We start from the raw sequence: 20,009 nt of genomic DNA, 5'->3' as shown, positions 1-20,009 counted from the left end.
CGTTTATGGAATCAAAAAGAAAATTTGTGCCAGAACTTGAAGATGAAAAATGGCTCACAGATTTAGCATTTTTGGTGGATTTGACTGCTCATTTAAATGAGTTAAACATGAGTCTTCAAGGTGAAAACCAACTTATCACTGCAATGTTTCAAACCATAACAGCATTTGAAATGAAACTTAAAGTATGGCAAGCTCAAGTTATGGAAAATAATTTTATACATTGTAATACGTTGGCTAAACACAGTCCTGTGAACAGCAAGAAATATGCAGCCTTGTTTTTTGGTTTGATACAGGAATTTGAAAACAGGTTTCAAGATTTCTGGAAAAATCATCAATATTCTGGTATATTTTTGACTCCATTTTCAGTCGACATAACTACATTACCTCCGAATTTTCAAATGGAATACATAGAATTGCAATCAGACATTCAACTCAAAGAAAAATCTGATCATGTCTCTCTAGTGGACTTTTATAAGGCCTATCTTCCCAGAGAAAAATATCCCTGGCTTCACAATCACACCTTATTCATGACACTGCTTTTTGGCAGCATGTACATTTGTGAGCAACTATTTTCAAGGATGAAGCACACAAAGAGTAAAATTAGAATTAAAATTTCTGATGAGCACCTTGAGAACTCACTGAGAATTGCAACCACTTTCATCGATGCATTCATTGATGCCTTTGTTGTTTATTCGTTTAGTCGCTTCCGACTCTTCGTGACTTCATGGACCAGCCCACGCCAGAGCTTCCTGTCGGTTGTCAACACCCCCAGCTCCCCCAGGGACGAGTCCGTCACCTCTAGAATATCATCCATCCATCTTGCCCTTGGTCGGCCCCTCTTCCTTTTGCCTTCCACTCTCCCTAGCATCAGCATCTTCTCCAGGGTGTCCTGTCTTCTCATTATGTGGCCAAAGTATTTCAGTTTTGCCTTTAATATCATTCCCTCAAGTGAGCAGTCTGGCTTTATTTCCTGGAGGATGGACTGGTTGGATCTTCTTGCAGTCCAAGGCACTCTCAGAATTTTCCTCCAACACCACAGTTCAAAAGCATCGATCTTCCTTCGCTCAGCCTTCCTTATGGTCCAGCTCTCGCAGCCATATGTTACTACAGGGAACACCATTGCTTTAACTATGCGGGCCTTTGTTGTCAGTGTGATGTCTCTGCTCTGAACTATTTTATTGAGATTTGTCATTGCTCTTCTTCCAAGGATTAAGCGTCTTCTGATTTCCTGACTGCAGTCAGCATCTGCAGTAATCTTTGCACCTAGGAATACAAAGTCTTTCACTGCTTCTACATTTTCTCCCTCTATTTGCCAGTTATCAATCAAGCTGGTTGCCATAATCTTGGTTTTTTTGAGGTTTAGCTGCAAACCAGCTTTTGCACTTTCTTCTTTCACCTTCATCATAAGGCTCCTCAGTTCCTCTTCACTTTCAGCCATCAAAGTGGTATCATCTGCATATCTGAGATTGTTAATGTTTCTTCCAGAGATTTTAACTCCAGCCTTGGATTCCTCAAGGCCAGCTTGTCGCATGATGTGTTCTGCATACAAGTTGAATAGGTAGGGTGAGAGTATACAGCCTTAGTATTCATTGATGCCTTAGTTTCACAAAAACAAGGTAAAATATCCCACTAGTTTTATGTTGTCCTCTTTTAAAAATTTATAATAAAAATATTTTTAAAAAATGAAGTTTTATTACTTATATACATTAACTGTATTATATATTTTATGTGTGGCCCAAGACAATTCCTCTTCACTTAATGTGGCCCAGGGAAGCCAAAAGGTTGGACACCTATGGTCTAGAGTAATCATCAGAAGACATTGATAGATATGTTTCTGCCCTGTGTTATTACCTGCTTTGGCCCACAGGAGTCTCTGTGGATCATTTCAGTTCTCTGTTTCTTTTTTTTGTACAAATGAAGGTTGAATCCCTTTTGCTTTTATACTGCATTGGCTGGGCTGCACATGGCTTTATTCTGAGTCCTTTTGTTAAATTCTGCAATTTGTTAACAGTTTTTAAATTTCTATACCTCCTTCTTTTCTGCCACAGGCTCAATCAATTCCTGTGACTGTGGTTTTCATTGTGCTGCATAGCCCACTTTTAACAGTCTACTTGCTTCTAAATTTTACTTTACGCTCTTTCTGTGTAATACACTTTGCTGAGAGCAGACTGGATTCCAAATCCAAGATATAAAGTGTATCCTGAATTATTAATTTGATCTTCTTTCCATTATCCAGGGTACAAGAAAATTATATGGTCCTCTACCTGCTGAAAGAAGTCCATCTACTAAGTAACTTGCCAATCAGTGCCTCTTGTCTAATTTGATAGATTTTTTAAAAAAAATAAGGATATGTTTAGTTCCAGAATAATCCATTTTGAATTAGGCTGGGAGGAATTAGGCTCTTTTCTCTCCCCATGCATTTTATTTTCTCCCTTTCTTTCCCTGGGCCAGGATGTTTCAGTGTGTTGGGAAGCTGGTTTCTCAGAATTCCCCTCCCAAGAACTCTGGTCTGGTAGAGGTTCCAGGTCATTACAGTGGAAACACTGTCCCTGGATCAGGCTTTAAAAGACAAGTTTGAAGTAAGATCTGATTTTTCTATCTGAGAAATATGTAAATCATTCTTGTGGAAAGCAAATGATAATCCCCCTGCAGCAAGTGATGGTTTAGCAATTTTGGTATGATTATTATTAGTGTAAAACAATTCTAACTGGGACTGGAATTTCCATCACTAAGTGAAGCGGACATTAGGTGAAACATCACATGACTGCACCACTTAGTGATGGCAGTTCCAGTAGTCCTGGTTGTGGTCGTTAGGCCAAGACCCTACCATCAAACGCGAGGACCTCATGTTTCTCTTGTCTTGCCACACTCGCTCTGCTTCAACTCCCCCCACCCGTCTATCTCCCCCTGATTTCTGCCCTTTTGGCTGCCCTGCACTCCACCACCTGCCCCTGACCTCCAGCAGAGGGGGGCGGCAGAGTGCAGGGCAGCCAAAAGAACAGAGATGGGGAGGGATAGGTGGGGAGGGGGAGTTGAAGTGCACACTGCAGTCATAAATCCAGGCAGGCTTCCAAGTGCCCCAGTTTGGATCACATGACCGTGGGGGTGCTGCAACAGCTGTAAATTTGAGGACCAGTCGAAACTGCCATTCGTTCAGCACCATTGTAACTTTGAATCGTCATTGTACAGATGTTCATTAAGCAAGGACTACCTGTAATAGGATTTGATTTCTGTTACTGTTATATCGTTCTATACTTTTTATGGACTTGGCGTGTGTGCTGCTTTGAAGCAGTTATCACTGGAGAACATATAAGCTGAAGCAATAAATAAAGTTAAAATCTGCTCCATATCTCATTTCTAGTGCGTGCACTATAGCCTTATAACTTTCCAGTAGGGAGTTCACGAGCAGAATAAGTTCTACTATTTCTGGTTATATTCCTAGGTTTTGCCTTTTAAGATCCCTTGCCATCCTTTGTATTTCATTCACATGCAGGTTCAGTTTTCCTTCTCTCAGCTGTGGTTTAAGGGTTTTTTGAAATGATATTGGCTTGGTCTAAATCTCTTATATGAACGTAGATAGAATAAACCATCTATGGCCAATGACTCCTGCTATTCAGTCATCTGCAGCAGAACAAACTACTTGATCCTGCGCTGCATTCTTGGACCTTTCTTCACAAAGATCATCCATTAGGACTTTAGAAGCATTTTTATCTTGGAAGACCAAAGGAAACTCTCTCTACTGAAAATCGTTGGCCTTCTTTTTCTTATCTTTCTTTCAGATGCCAGTCCTCTCTTTCTGGAACTTTTCACTTACTGTTTTGGACCTCCAACCCTGTCAGAGAAACTGATTTGAGTGTGTTCCTGAAAAATGTGGATTTAATCTGAGCAAGGGATGGCGAAGAAGTCTTTCTAACTTTAGCAGAAAGAAGGATTATTATAAGAAATACATGGGGGAGGGAGGTTTACATCATATCAAGCAGACAGCAAATATGCTTCTGAAGAAAAAGGGAGGAAGGAAGCACCCAAAGATTAGTACACTTACAATGGGCACTTCGCATGAGCCATGGAATGGAATGGAATAACTGTCATGTTCCCCATTGCAAGGCATAAGTGCATCACAACGGGGAACATGCACATCAGGAAAGAGGAAGGGATAACCATTATCCTTTAAACACACACATCATCCCTTAAGCACCCAAACCCATAAATAAATCATCAGGACAATAGAAGCGCACCTCGGACAGGATCTGGAAACCATTAACAGATCGGGGGAACTCCCACCCATTACCCCGGGGGACGCACCTGCACCGGACGAAGGCAAGGAGACAAAGGGGAACGTCGGAGATCGCCCGAATCACCCATCGTTGGACCCATACCAACGCTAATCACCCATCCGGACCTGGCTTGGGGGACAATAGGGGTTGGAGGAGAACAAGGTCCGCCATCGGGGTATAAACGGGAGACCCTGATACCGCACCCGCATTCCCGTCTTTTTCTCTGTATGCATTCTGCTTCAATAAACCCAGAAATCCTTAAACCCTTTAAGTGAGTCCGTGTCTTATTCGGAGCAAGGCTACCCTGACAATAACTTTATTGTCATTCCACTATACACTATACAGTACACCAAGTCCATAATAAAATGAAATTTCATTGCAGTTAGCTCACAAACACAATCAGACACTAAAATAAAAAATACCATAATTACTATAAAATATACATTCTTTACACATTCCACTTTAAAAACTTACTGAGTATTCAGGAGTCTAATAGCTGGGGGGACAAAGCTATTACCCAATCTGGCTGTTCTACATCGGATGCAGCGGAATCTTTTCCCAGATGGTAACAAAGAAAACAGGCCATGATGAGGATGGGAGGAGTCACTGATGATATTTCGGGCTCTGGACAGACTGTGTGTATGCACTATATCCTGAATGAGAGGAAGTGAAATCCCAATTATCCTCTCTGCTGCCCTCACCCTCCTCTGCACAGACTTCCTATCCGAGGCACTACAGCCTCCAGACCAAATGGAAATACAGTTGGTCAAAACACTCTCTCTAGTGCCTCTGTGGAAAGTGAGGAGGATGGGAGGTGGAGGATGTGCTTTCCTCATCCGGCACAAAAAATGCAGACGTTGCTGTGCTCGTTTTACCAAAAATGCGGTGTCTAGAGACCAAGTCAGACTGTTCGTTATCTGCACCCCCAGGAATCTAATGCTACTGACTGACTCCACAGCTATGTCATGAATAAAGAGTGGTGTCTGGCTGGGCTGGCTCTTTCTACAGTCGGGAATCATCTCCTTGGTTTTTTCAACGTTTAGAACCAGGCTGTTTATATTACATCGCTCCACCAAACCCTTCACCTCCTCCCTATAAGTCCGCTCGTTGCCATCCCTGGGAAGACCCACCATCGCCGTATCACCTGCATACTTCACAACAGAGTTGGTGGTGAACCTGGCACGACAGTCACGGGCCATCAGGGTGAACAACGGTGGGCTCCGGTGTCATGTTCACCGTTTCAATGTGCTTGATACATCGTAACATTTCGCATGTCATTTGCCTGATACGTGTTTCATCTCAGGAGAGAGGAGGATTCCTCGTCAGGGAGTTGTTATCTGTTGGCCGCTGGGTTGGAATGTATTTGGGTTATCTCATGTGTTCAAGGTTGCTTTCCCAGGATGTGTGGAAAACGGTTACCAGCACCTGGGAGGGGGGTGGTTGCTATGGCTGGTAGGGGGGAGGGATTACATTTGGAGCCGAGGGTTTTTAGTTTGTATTTGGCGTGCTTTTAGTCATTCTCAGCTTTCTCTGTATCTGCCATAATTTCCCTAATCAGATTTCATTTAAGTAACCTCTTGTGAGTCTGAGTGTTTGGGATAGGCAACCATTACATAAAGCTGAGAATCCAAAACTTCAAATCCCGCTGGCCCCTATCCAGGAAAAGACAGGTTCGTCCGATCCTGTGAGGGAGAGTGCTGGCGATGACCGATCCAGATGTGCTACTCGTGGAGAGTGAGGGGTCGAGTGAGGGAGAGCCCGATTCTACCATGATGCGCCCCGACAGAGCCCCCCTGGGAGAACTCTCAGTGATTCGGGAGGAGGTGAGTTCGGGGTCTGAAGGCGAAGCTACGGGCATGAAGACTGCACCAGAGACAACGGTCACGACCCCGGGCGAACTGGTCACCTGGGACGACAGTCGGGGGGACTTCTCAGAGGCGAGGGGCTCGACCTGGAGGCAGAGATACCCGCTGTCCCCAACGGTGGTACAGGTGCCACCGAGGGGGGACTCCCCCACTCCAGACCGAATTTGGGTGCTAGAGTCGAAGATGGACTCTCTGGAGCTCATTCTGCAAAAAATGAGCATGGACCTGAGTTCGCTGAAAGAGGTGTGGGAGGGGTCGAGTCAGCGGCATTCGACCCCTTCCTCCCAGGTACAGTCGCCGGAACGGAGAAGGGGAGCTCGCCAGAGAGAGGGGGACCGGGCTCCCAGGGTGGAACTAGCGTCGCCGCCCATCCCTGAGCGGAGGCGGGCGGGAGCTGTCAGAGCAGCTGAACCGGCAGGGGGTGGCACAGCCCGTCGGGAGGAGGATTGAGGGACTTCTCTGTCAAGTTCGACGGAGACCCGACAAAACTCTCATTCTTCCTGATTAATGCCAAGGCGTACATGGAAGAGTGGGGGTCGCTTTTTCGATCGGAAAAAGCGAAAATCATCACCATTGCCACCAAGCTTAAGGGGAGGGCAGCGGACTGGTATGTACAGATGTGCCAGTCGGAAGCCCCTGAACTGGAGAAATTCGACGAATTCCTCTGGGCCCTACAGCATCATTTCGAAGACCCACTAGCGAAGGAGCGGGTGAAGCGTGCCTTGAAAGAGCTCAAGCAGGGATCGAGAACTGTGGCTGACTACATGCTGGAGTTTAAAGCGCTAGTGGGGAAGGTGGAAGATTGGTCGCAGGCAACTGTCATAGAGCTATTCAAGGATGGTTTAAACACCGAAGTGCTGCGCTGGTCGCTGGGGCGAGATGACCCTGACAGCTTGTACGGGTGGATCCAGCTCGCTGGGAAGGCTGAGCATGCCCATGAGGTGTTTGCGCAGAGATGAGCGATGAAGTTGGGGCGAGATGGAAAACCCACCCGCCCTTCAGGCTCCTTTGGAAGATCCGGACAACGTTCGTGGGAAGAGGAGAAGGAGCGCCGTTACGCGAAGGGGCAGTGCCTGCGCTGCGGCAAGGAGGGGCACCGCGTGGTGGTGTGCCTGAGGGCGAAGGGTGAGGACTGGCAGGGAAAGTCGACTGCGAAGTCCCCCTCCCTACCGAGGAAAATGAAAGCAGCTGTGGCCGACAGCGAGCTGGAAAGCGTGCTGTTCTACGGGGACGAGGGTGAACCGGAATTGCTGCAGCTGGCAGGAAACGCCAGCCACCTGCTCTAAAGGGCGCCACAGGGCAGGTGGTAGAGGAGGGGTGCGAGCCTGTGTTGGTGAGTGGCAACTATTGCATTCTCACTGTGAAAGTAAAGTTGGGATCCCGCTCGAAGACGATAGAAGTGTGGGCGATGATCGATTCTGGGTGCTCACGGTGCTTAATGCATCCTGACATGGTAGCTGCCTTGGAGTTGCCCACCTTTCCGTTGCAACAACCCATAGCTTTCACTCAATTGGACGGATCCATGGCAGGGGGCAAACCGGTCACGCATTTCACCGGTTTGGTAGCTTTGCAAATGGGTAGCCACCGGGAAAGGTTGTCATTTGTGGTGGCTCTGGTGGGGGGTCCTTTGGTGGTTTTGGGTGTCCCATGGTTGGTCCAACAAAATCCTCAGATAAATTGGGTCTATAGAACTGTAACCTTTAGGGACGGATTTTATCAAGCACCGGAGGGAAACGAAGCTCCAGAGGAGGTGGTGGGGGTAGCGGCAGCTGCGACTCCGCAGTACCCAACCCCTCCTCTTGAGGGTCTACCGGAGGAATACCAGGCGTTTGCTGATGTGTTTGGGGAGAAAGAAGCAGATCAACTTCCCCCTCATCGGAAAACTGACTGTGCCATTGAGCTGGTGCCTAACACCCAATTGCCTAAGCCAAAGATTTACTCAATGACTCAGAAGGAGCTAACTTTGTTATGGGAGTTTGTAGACAAAAACTTGGCAAGAGGGTTCATCGAACCAGCTAGCTCGCCAGTGGGGGCACCGGTTCTCTTCCGCCCGAAGAAAGATGGGACATTAAGACTCTATACCGATTTCCGTGGGCTCAATGCAGTCTCAATATCCAATAAATATCCCTTGCCTTTGATAAAAGATATGTTATCACATCTGGCTAAGGGGAAAATCTTCTCAAAACTGGATTTAAGGGAAGCCTATTACCGTGTGAGGATCCGGGAGGGGGATGAATGGAAAACGGCATTCAATTGCCCGTTGGGAGCTTTTCAATATAAGGTTTTACCGTTTGGTTTGGCTGGGGCTCCTGGGGTGTTTATGCAATTGATCAATGAAGTATTACATGAACATCTGTTTAAAGGGGTATTGGTCTACTTGGATGATGTATTGATTTATACTGAAACTCTGGAAGAACATGTACAGTTGGTTAAGCAGGTGCTTCGCAAGCTAAGGAAAGCTGAGTTGTATGCCAAACTGTCCAAATGTGCATTCCATCAAACACAAATTGATTATCTGGGGTACAGGATCTCAGATAAAGGCATAGAGATGGATCCTGCTAAAATCCAGGCCATCTTAGAATGGGAGAGACCCCGCACCCGCAGGCAACTTCAAAGTTTCCTGGGGTTCAGCAATTACTACAGGTCATTCATAAAGGGGTTCGCAGAAATAACTTTGCCCCTGACCGATTTGCTTCGGACGAAGGGGGTGGGAGAAACCTGCCAGGTAAAAAACCCAGGCGCGCTGCTTAGATGGACTCCGGCTTGTCAGGCGGCGTTCGATAAGCTGAAGGAGTCTTTCACACAGGAGCCTATTTTACAACATCCTGACCCCTCCAAGCCTTTTGTTGTTCAGGTGGATGCCTCTGATTATTCTATTGGAGCCCTGTTGTTGCAAGCAGATGGGGCGGGTTGTTTAAAGCCATGTGCCTACCTGTCCCGCAAATTCTCTGAGATGGAGAGACGTTGGCATGTGTGGGAAAAGGAGGCTTTTGCAGTCAAAGTGGCTTTGGACTCTTGGCGCCACTTGCTGGAAGGGGCTAATCATCCCTTTGAGGTGTGGACTGACCATAAGAACTTGGAAGCCCTTAGTACCGCTCACAAGCTGAGCCCTAAACAAGTCCGCTGGGCTCAGTTCTTTAACCGCTTTAACTTCAAACTGAAGTTTATCCCAGGGAAAAAGAACTTTTTAGCAGACGCGCTGTCCCGGCAACCCCAGGATTCCAGCTCAGCACCAGAGGTGGTCAGCATGCTGTGGACACAGCCACAACTGGGAATGCCAGCTGTGACCCGCAGCCAAGCCCGTATGCAGCAGCCTGCCGGCAGTGATTCCGCTCCGCAAGGCACCTTGTCCATTTCATCTCAATTGCAACAAAAGTTTCTAAAGGAGCAAAAAACTGACACTTGGTTGCTAGCCAATAGAGACAATGTTACTTTTGACCGGGGATTCGCTTGGAAATCCAACCGTCTCTATGTCCCTGACAGCTTACAAAAGGAGGTTTTACTCCGTTCGCACAATGATAAGGTTGCTGGGCATTTTGGCTTTGTAAAAACTTTGCACCTGGTTTGCAGACAGTTTTGGTGGCCCACATTGTGCAAAGATGTGAAGGATTATGTGGCGTCTTGTTCTGTTTGTGCTAGATCTAAACGTAAGGTGGGAAAGCCTCAAGGTTTGTTACAACCAGTGGCCAGTCCTGCTTGCCCCTGGGAGGAGATTTCCATGGATTTCATAGTGGAGTTGCCTCCCAGCCAACGAAAAACTGTAATTTGGGTAGTAAAAGACTATTTCTCCAAGCAAGCTCATTTTATCCCATGCGTCTCCATTCCTTCAGCACAATTGGCCCGCCTATTCCTTGTACATGTGTACAGGTTACACGGATGTCCCTCTCGCTTAATTTCTGACAGGGGCACACAATTCACCTCTCAATTTTGGCGGGCATTTTTAAAACTGTTGGGCACGAAACAGGCGTTGTCCACGGCGTGGCATCCTGAGACTGACGGGGCCACAGAGGCACTAAATTCAACACTGGAACAATATTTGTGTGCTTTCGTGAATTATCAACAAGACGACTGGGTTGACCTCCTTCCATTTGCTGAGGTTGCCTACAACAATGCTGTTCATCAAAGCACCGGTCAAACCCCTTTCCGCACCGTTCACGGCAGGGATCTTGTCCCAATCCCTGACTTGCTGCAGCCATCTATCCCGCCTGCTTCACCGTCCGAATGGGCAACACAGCTGGCGGACTCCTGGCCGGTCATCCAGCAGGCACTAGCGGACGAACAGTCTGCTTACAAACAGCATGCTGACAAAAAGCGTGCCCCTCACCCTTCGTTTCAAGTGGGTGACATAGTGTACCTGTCTACCAAATTCATCAAGTCCTCTCAACCATCGAGAAAATTGGCTCCTAAATTTGTGGGTCCATTTCCTATTGTGGCACGAATTAACCCAGTGACTTTTAAACTTGATTTGCCGCATAATTTGAAATGCTTACACCCTGTCTTTCATTGCAGTTTGCTCAAGCCCCTTACTCCCTCTGACTGCTGGCATGATCAACCTCCGCCACCTCTTCCCATCATGATTGACGGGCAACAGCATTTCGAAGTAAAAGAAATTCTTGACTCTCACCGGCTTTGCAACACCCTGCAGTACTTAGTTCGCTGGAAGCATTTCCCCCACCCGGAATGGGTGGCCGCTCACGATGTGGCTTCCCCTATTCTTGTTCGTCGTTTCCATAATGCTTACCCTTCCAAACCTGGTCCATAAATGGTTTTTTTGGGGGGGGCAGTATGTCATGTTCACCGTTTCAATGTGCTTGATACATCGTAACGTTTCGCATGTCATTTGCCTGATACGTGTTTCATCTCAGGAGAGAGGAGGATTTCTCGTCAGGGAGTTGTTATCTGTTGGCCGCTGGGTTGGAATGTATTTGGGTTATCTCATGTGTTCAAGGTTGCTTTCCCAGGATGTGTGGAAAACAGTTACCAGCACCTGGGAGGGGGGTGGTTGCTATGGCTGGTAGGGGGGAGGGATTACGTTTGGAGCCGAGGGTTTTTAGTTTGTATTTGGCGCGCTTTTAGTCATTCTCAGCTTTCTCTGTATCTGCCATAATTTCCCTAATAAATCAGATTTCATTTAAGTAACCTCTTGTGAGTCTGAGTGTTTGGGATAGGCAGCCATTACACAGCCCTGTGGGGAATACAAAGAAAATTCCTAACTACATCTGATTGCCTCTTGTAGTTAGGTGTGATGTACTGAAAGTCAGTGCAACTGAAGTCACACTTCCAACAGTTTTAACTGCAGATTTAGTGCTTTTTCAAAATTCCACAACTTTCAACAGACCACTAAACTTTCTGTCCAAGCATGCCTGCTAAACGTCTGGTGGGGGTGGGAGATCTGCCCAGTAAAGTGGGAGACAGATTTATGATACAATTCTATGAGTCAATTCAAGTCTCAAAAAAGTTGTTGAATCAAATTGATTAGAAAATTTTGATTCAACCCAATAAAAGTGTGCATTTGTGTAAAAGTCTACTGAATTGCTGAATTAAAGGCATATACTGTAGTTCTATTTGACATGTCAAATCAATCCTGAATTTCCTCTGAATCCAAGCTTCAGAGCCCTATTTGTAAAAAGACCTCATGTTACATTAACACTAGATGTCACTACAGTTCTTTTTAAGCATCAGAGTTACTTTGAAAATTTATGAAGGCATGTTCATTTTAGAACTAAGAACCCAAACTCTTCTAAATTTTTCAGTTAAATTCACATGTAAAAAGAAGTGTATTCTGCTGAAAAATTTATTCTGGAGCTATGGGACAAGCCCAACCCCAAACTAAAATCACTGATTTCAACATGTACTCAACATAAACTAATAATCTCCTTCTGAAATTATCTGGATTTCAAAATGTTTAACTCTCTCACATTCAGCATCTTTCAGATAAAAACTTGAAACTGAACAGTTGAGGTTTACTTTTCCAATTTCACCAAGTTTTTGTACTTGTCTTCATGTACTCACAGTGCAAAGAACCGTTTGCACAAAGAGACAAAATAAATGTGCTGTTTCATTCAGTGTAATTCACAAGAGAAAAGGAATTAGCACTATAAATTGAAGGCTGGAGACCATATGCAGAGAATTTGTTTGTCATACTAGATTAACCTTATCTCCTTTGACATAGCAATTACCATAAAATATCAGGAGAGTGCTCTGGATACAGTGTACGTGACCTCAGCAGAACACTGAGCAAAACCTCTCATGATATATTGATTGATAAAATGGTAAAATATGGTCTAGAATAATAAAACTGCTAGCTGGAGTCAATATTGTCTCAACAACTGCACCCAGAGAGTGCTCATGAATGACTCCACATCAGCTTAAAGAGTAGTATCAAGTGGAATGCTGCAGCTGCATGTTTTTAGATTAAGAGGTTGAACAAAAGATTACTGTACATAAAACTAGGAAAGAAAGAGAACATTCAAAAAGATTTAGACAGGCTTGAACAATGGGCCCAAACAAACAGGATGAAACTTAACAGGGATAAAAGTAATGTCTTGCATTTGGGGAGAAAGGCACATACAGAATGGGGACCTGGCTTGGCAGTAGTTCATGTGAAAAGGCTGTTCATAAATTGAACATGAACCACCAGTGTGATAGCGCCACTAAGAAGGTAAATGTTATTTTAAGAGCATAGACACTAATAATTCTGCCTTCCAACTCTAAGATTGTGTGAACCTATTGTAAAACAAACTAGTGAGGTATTAATCTGAGATGCATTTTCTGTCCACTTCAATTCTGGGGTGAAAGCATTGTTTCTTAAACTTCCGAAACCTTGGGATTTCCTCCCTTGAGCAAGCTGATTCGGTGCCTTCCTCTTGTTTCTTAATGTCCTTTTCTATTCTGTGGCTACTCAGTCTTCCACTGGAAATACAATGCCAGCTGTAGAATGTATTGCAAATGACATCAAGGACAGTGTGTTTTAGTAATCAAACTGAGACGTCAACACAAACATGACAAAGGCAAAGTTAATAAGTTCATCATCCAAGAATGACAAAATTCAGACTCGCCCTCTGCTGCTGTGACTCAAGTAGATTCACACACCCAAGATATAAGCTTGATCTGTCATGCAGTGGAAAATACAGCCACATATGGAAACAGATAACTATGCAGCCTTGATGTTTTAGAGCCCCATACCATTTCTGTGTTACATGAATAGAGCTTTCATCTAGCACAAAAGGATGTCCAAACGTTCACGCAAGGAACTAGTTGCTGCATTTCGATCCAGTGAAGAAGGAAAATAAGTAAAGTAAAGTAAAAAAATAAAATAAAATACAGACGATACTCAGTTTCTGGCTGATCTTCCCCAGTAGTTGCATGTTGTCCTGAAGTCATGCTCCACATGGGCCACTTCTGGCAAGTAGGCAGAAACCATCTAATGTCACTTAGCTGAATTTTAAAAAAAGTAGAATATCCATCATATATATTTTTTTATATCATACCATAGCTCAGTATTTTCAGAGGATGGCAAATTAATTAAGACTTTCTGTCCCCTAAAGCATATGGAGCTAGTTAGCTGCCTGCATGTTTCCTGGAAGACAAACTATTCCCCACAATAGTTTCTACCATCCAGGTACTGTAGGACTTTTGTGTGGCCTAAAGGCATGCAGAGGTTCCTGCTTAGTTTGCAGCCTGCCAAATGCCTATGTAGTTTTTAACCAAAGGTATATTTTTGGTAAGTTAAGTGGGGCAGGTGAATATTAAGAGAGAGAGTGTGGGGGCACCCTGATACTTGCAGGTATGACATTGCCTTCCCTTGTCTTATGTTCTAATTAGGTGAAAAGGAATGAGTAAATGAACAATATAAAGATGACTGAAACAAACAGACTCTGTTACCTACTGAGGGCTCTTACTATGTGCTTTCTCCAATCCATGAAGTGGCATAAAAGTACGCCAGAACATATTGTGCTACCCTCATTGTTGAGCACAATTCTGTCTCAACAATGGGGTCAGTGACTGGTGTTGTCCTCACAGATTTAATGCAGACAAGTTCAAGAATGTGATTGTGGACTCCTGTAATATCACTTCCCAGCAGGAAAAACCACCATCACTCACTACAGGAGGAGGCAAGTTTTGACAGATGATTATAGCTGTCAAAGACAGCTGGCACACAGGGGTGCTGCCGCCTGGTAAAGCTGGTGATGTTCTCCTGCTTTGCTGGGCAGAATCCTGTCCCTCTGAAGATCAGCATATAATATGAGGGAGGGTCTGCCCAATCAGTGCCAATCCAAGGTATGGCCTACCTAGTCTACCTAGTAAAGATCCTCTCTTGCTGTATGGGAAGTGCCATGGATCAGGTGCTGTTTTTAAATAAAGTTTAGCTCTCTTGTAGAAGAGTGCAGGACCCATGTTTAAAAAGAGTTTCTTCCATCTAGGGCATTTTATTTGTTTTATTAAATTTAGAGGCTGCCCAATTCAAGATGACTCTGAATGGCTTACACATTAAAAGTCAAGAACAATAAAACAAACAAACAAAAAAGATCATGCATGTCTGGAAGAAACAAACCCAACACACACACACACAAATTGATGGGCTCAACAACCACCTTATTCCCAGGTCTGGGAGCAAAGCCAAATTTTCAAAGATCTTTAGAAAAACTTCAGGGGGTGAGCCAAACAGATCTCTAGGACAATATTGTTTCAGAGGGCAGGGGCAGGTGAAGTGGGACCTCTTGCTTCATCATACTATCCTCTCACCTTTTTTTTTTTTTTAGTTGAAAAGAAGAACAGGAAGAACTGGTTTAAAACATGAAGTTTACATTCGTCCATAAGAACATTAAACCTGTGTTTGAAAGTACCGCCCACCAAAAAAAATGCTTTTACAAGGAGAACCATGTAATAAATGGGATTGCCTCTACGCTACAGCTTCATGCTACGCCTCTCCCTACCTGGCTGACAGGCTGTAGTAGTAGGTAGTCAACTCTTTCCCCACCAGGTTTCTAATCACATAAATCAATTGATTCATTGGATTGGAGGACTGTCTGCTAGAAGAACTTACCTTTTCTAGATTTTCTGCAAAGTCTGACAGGAGAAGTGGATGGGGATAACTGACTGGTGCCGTGGGAGGACCTCATTTGAAAAAACCAGACTCTCCCATTACTAAAAGCAACATGCTCCTGGAAAACAGGGCCCAGAGCCTAGGGGAAGAGAATCCCTACAATAGCCTCTGGTGGCTAACATGAGCTCAGCAGAATCCAGCCTCTGGCCATAGCAGTGATTACACTACTACCAAGGCATGATTCAGATGGCAACGCTTGTCTGGAAAGAGAAAAGAAAATACCCCTTTAACGTGAAAGCAGCCAGAGAAAATGCAAGCTGCTTCTGTGGTGGAATGAGAATGGGATGAAGGCAATGACATAAAGACATGAAGAAAATGGTTTGGTTAGGGGGACATGAGGATGAACCTTAGAGTTTCAAAAACAAGCAGCAGAGATCACCTTGTGCTTTTCTCACTCCATGCCTCCACTCATCCTCCATTCCGAATAAAAAAGAAAAAGAAACAGCCCTAATGATCTGCACCTACAGGAAGCTGATTTCCTGTTGGTTTTATCTTGACAACTGATTGGCAGCTGTTAACTAGCTAGCATTTCCTTATAGGACTTGAAGCTCAGGAATGAGGAGACAGAAGAGTTCCTCCAATGTGGAAAGGGAGCCAAATAACAACAACAACAACAACAAATGTTGCAGTGGCTTCAACTGCACAAAAGCCAAGCTGGAAATAAATTAATTTAGCTCTCTGACACCATGTGGGAATGGTGTGACCATGTGGGAATTCAATGGTGCAGAGCTTTCAGACTGCTATATAACTTTCTGTGAAGGTGTCCTTAGACATTTGAAGCCATTAGTGAAAGTTTGCCTTTAAAGCCTAAAGCAACTTTTCCCAACACACTGCCCTCCAGATGTTTTGGGACTGTACTTCTCAGAATCCTGGTTTCTGGTAGATTCATGAATTTGCAGAGTTGTAGCATGTCTAGGGACACGGTGGCGCTGTGGGTTAAACTGCTGAGCTTGCTGATCGGAAGGTTGGCGGTTTGAATCCGCGTGACGGGGTGAGCTCCCGTTGCTAGTCCCAGCTCCTGCCAACCTAGCAGTTCGAAAACATGCAAATGTGAGTAGATTAATAGGTACCGCTTTGGTGGGCAGGTAATGGCGTTCCGTGTAGTCATGCCGGCCACAGGACCACGGAAGTGTCTACGGACAAATGCTGGCTCTTTGGCTTTGAAACGGAGATGAGCACCGCCCCCTAGGGTCGGACACGACTGGACTTAATGTCAAGGGAAACCTTTACCTTTACCTAGCATGTCTGGACAGCATCAAAGGCATCTCATAAAAATAAGCAACAAGCTAAACGTCTCCAAGCTGTTATAGGTTTCTGATGAGAGTCAGGAACTCAGTCAGTCAGGAACTCATTGGGAAACTAACTGAAACTGATCCAATGTAACCGGATGAATGGTATTTTTTTAACCTTTACAGGAATTACATAATAGTCACAATGCCTATTGTGGATCAGAAGTGAGAGTTTTATCTATCTAACTATTTGTTTCTTTGTTTGATGTATACTCTGTTGCAATCATATATGACCCTCAGTATTTACAAGATATATAAAGCATCCATGGTAACCCTAATGAAAAATATCTAAAATCAATACAACCACAAAACAATAACATATAATGGACCAAAACCATACACCATTGTGTTGAATCTATCTACCTATCTAACTACCTACCTAATTCTAGGTTACAAATACTCTGTGAAAGAGATCAGTTTTTAACTTTTTCCTAAATGGAATCAGGCAGTCTGATTTCTTCTGGAAGGATGTTCCAAAAAACTGGCATTCTGTAAGAAACAGCACCTTCTGGCTTCAGACCTTTTACTTCTTGGAAGGGGGAACTTTGAACAGTTTTTCCTGAGATGAACTTATTGGATGGGCCAATTCCAGTTGGAGTTGGTGGTCCTGGAGATAACAAGATGCCAGGCCATGAAGGATTCTATAAGCCAAAACCAATACTTTGAATTGTATAAAAGTAAAAATGGTTTAACTTTTTACTTTAAAAAGCCTATCAGAAACCAGTGCAGAGGCCAAAGCACAGGTGTAATATGCTTGCAATGGTGTGGGCCAGTTAGCATATGGCTTACTGCATTCTGGACCAGCTGTAGCTTCTGAATTGTCTTTAAAGGCAGCCCCATATACTGCACATTGCAGTAGTCCAACTAGATTGTAATATGGATATTAGTTACTGTTGCTAGGCTTCCTGCACCAGGTAAGGCTGCAAATGGCATAGCAGCTGAAGTTAGGCACGGTCACCCAGACCACAGCACAGTATTTACCTGGTGTTCTAGCAAAAGCTATGAGTCTAGAAGGATCCCTAAGTTGCTGACCTGCTTCTTTAGGGATAATGCTTCCCTGTCAAAAGACAATGCTAGTGTTGACAAAGGGCCTCGGTGGACAAACACTGGGCTAAGTGATTAGCTGCAATTCCAGGGCAGCCAGGGATACAATGTAATGCTGGGTGTTATCTGCATATTGATGATACTGTACCCCAAATTCCTGTGCATTCATGTTGTTAGTAAAAAGTAGGTGAGGGAGGACCAACCCCTGGGGCACCCCACAACAGAGAGGCCACTAAGCCAACCTCTCTTCCACTACTGTCACCAACTGGAACCACTCACTGAGGAAGAAGCAGAAGCATTGTAAAACAGTGTGTCCGATCCCCAACCCCTGTAGTCATTCCAGAAGGTTACAAAAGATAATGGTACCTCTGAAAAAACCAGCAGTGGTATACCATACTCATCCAGGACCTGAGAATGGTCATCTATTTGAGCAACCAATGCCGTCTCTCCTATATCAAGAAGTGAACTGATTGAAAAGAATCGGGATAATCCACTTCTTTTAGGATGCACCATTGTGATAGTTGTGGGCCTCTTTATGAGGGGTTGCATAGGATCAGTCAATGCCCTTTCTCACAATGAGGTGTTGATAGTCTTCTAGATCCAAGTGGTCACACACACCCTGACTCCCTGGAGGAGCCAAGAGAGTCATGAACGAAGCCTGCAGGTGTCAGAGGATATTATAGAGAGTACCCTATCCACTTCATCAGAGTTTACCAGTCAAAAGGAGTCCCAGATAATATGATAAGATGTTGCCCTTGTCACATGGCCATAGATTCTGCCCATGAAAAAACAAGGATCTTTTATTGCAAAGTGTTTGGCAAATTGGTCAAAGACAAGTTATGAATCAATTCCAGGTATACTTTAGTTTGTACTGCTCCCTTTTAAAAAGTAAGGAAAAATGGAAAGCACAAATATTTCTCTACAAACAAGCATATAGCCTGAAGGAATGTTGCATAATTTATTATCTCAGAGTTCATGATGTCAAGATTTCTTCACTGCTTCTTCTAAAGATTTCGAAATGCCATCTTGCTCCATTGTTTCAACCAGAGAGCAATAATCTGAACACCAGGTTTACCAAATAGAAAAAATATGTTCTGCTTGCCTGTTGGAACAAGTAAGACTCACATGTCATTATACGTGCTTGGAAAAAAGTATGTGGCCCTTTTCCCCACTGCCAGGTGAAATTGCTATCCTCCCTTGAACTGACAAAAAAATATACCAGTATGAAATTTGCTGTCCCCAGTGCTGATCCCTGTCCTGCATCTACAGTATTGCCCCTGGTCTGGCTTGCCACTGATGGTTGCTGGTTTCAAGTTTGCAGGGTATATTAAACCCTACTTAAACCCTCTGGCTTTGTTGCCTTCCCATTTTCTGAACACCAACTGTTCAAAAACCATCTGCCAATCAGGACAGGACAGTAATCTGGAAATGACAAGTGGCTGAGCCACCTCCCCTACATCACATACATCAAAGACAAGAATTCACCTGTCAAAAATCTAAAAGAGATTTGAAAGAGGTTGCCACTGCATGTTCATAAGTTAGATGAAACTGGGCAAATATCCTTATTTTAGTGGTCCAAGAATAGATTTATAATAAGACTCCCATGTTCCAGTGCAGCACATGCTGTATATAAGCAGGCAACAACTTCTAGCTCAATGGCAATGCCTTTGATGACGTACTACTCATGTTTCTGCAAGTCATTTTGTGTGCTTGGAAATAATCACATGCTAAACTTTTCTGTGGAGATTTGTTTCTGTTTAAAGGGAAGCATGAGCAATGAAATGTCTCTTTTCTTTAAGTAGCTCGCAGAACACGTTTGTAGGTATCAGCTGAAGTGGGGTTATGTGCCCATTATTATGAAATTAAGAAACTGAACACACTTTTTAGGAGATGTGTTATTTAGTCTTGGAGCAAACTGCAATTAAAGGAAGTAATGTTCTGAAGATTATCCAGCAGGAGGGACTAAAAAGAGAAGAGCCAACTACCACACAATTTCTTCCAGGAAAATATCACTTTCCATTACTTTTGTAGTACATTTTAATTCATATACAGTAGATCTGTTTATATGGACAATATTTTGTTGTTATGGTTTATATAAAACAATATTTTGCAAGTGTAGCTGCTATCACACAAAAAAGATTCAATGCCACGAGTATTATGAGCTGAAACTTGATCAGCAAATATCCAGGAATCACATGAGGAGAAATTTGAAATACATCTGTGCTGAATTTGAATCGTAAAAGGCAGCTATTTTTCCTCACACAGCCAGGAATGATACTTCGGGATGATACTTCACTATTTTGGATAGTGAAGATTCTATAATGTGACAAATAAATCCAATCAGTTAAATAACTTCTTTTTTGATTCAACAAACTCAAGGATCATTAGAGTTTTACATAAAAACTTTGGATGTCAACATAAAGGAAATTCC

Source organism: Candoia aspera, chromosome 2 (assembly GCF_035149785.1).
Source record: "Candoia aspera isolate rCanAsp1 chromosome 2, rCanAsp1.hap2, whole genome shotgun sequence".
NCBI lineage: Eukaryota > Metazoa > Chordata > Lepidosauria > Squamata > Boidae > Candoia > Candoia aspera.
This window is presented reverse-complemented; position numbering follows the sequence as displayed.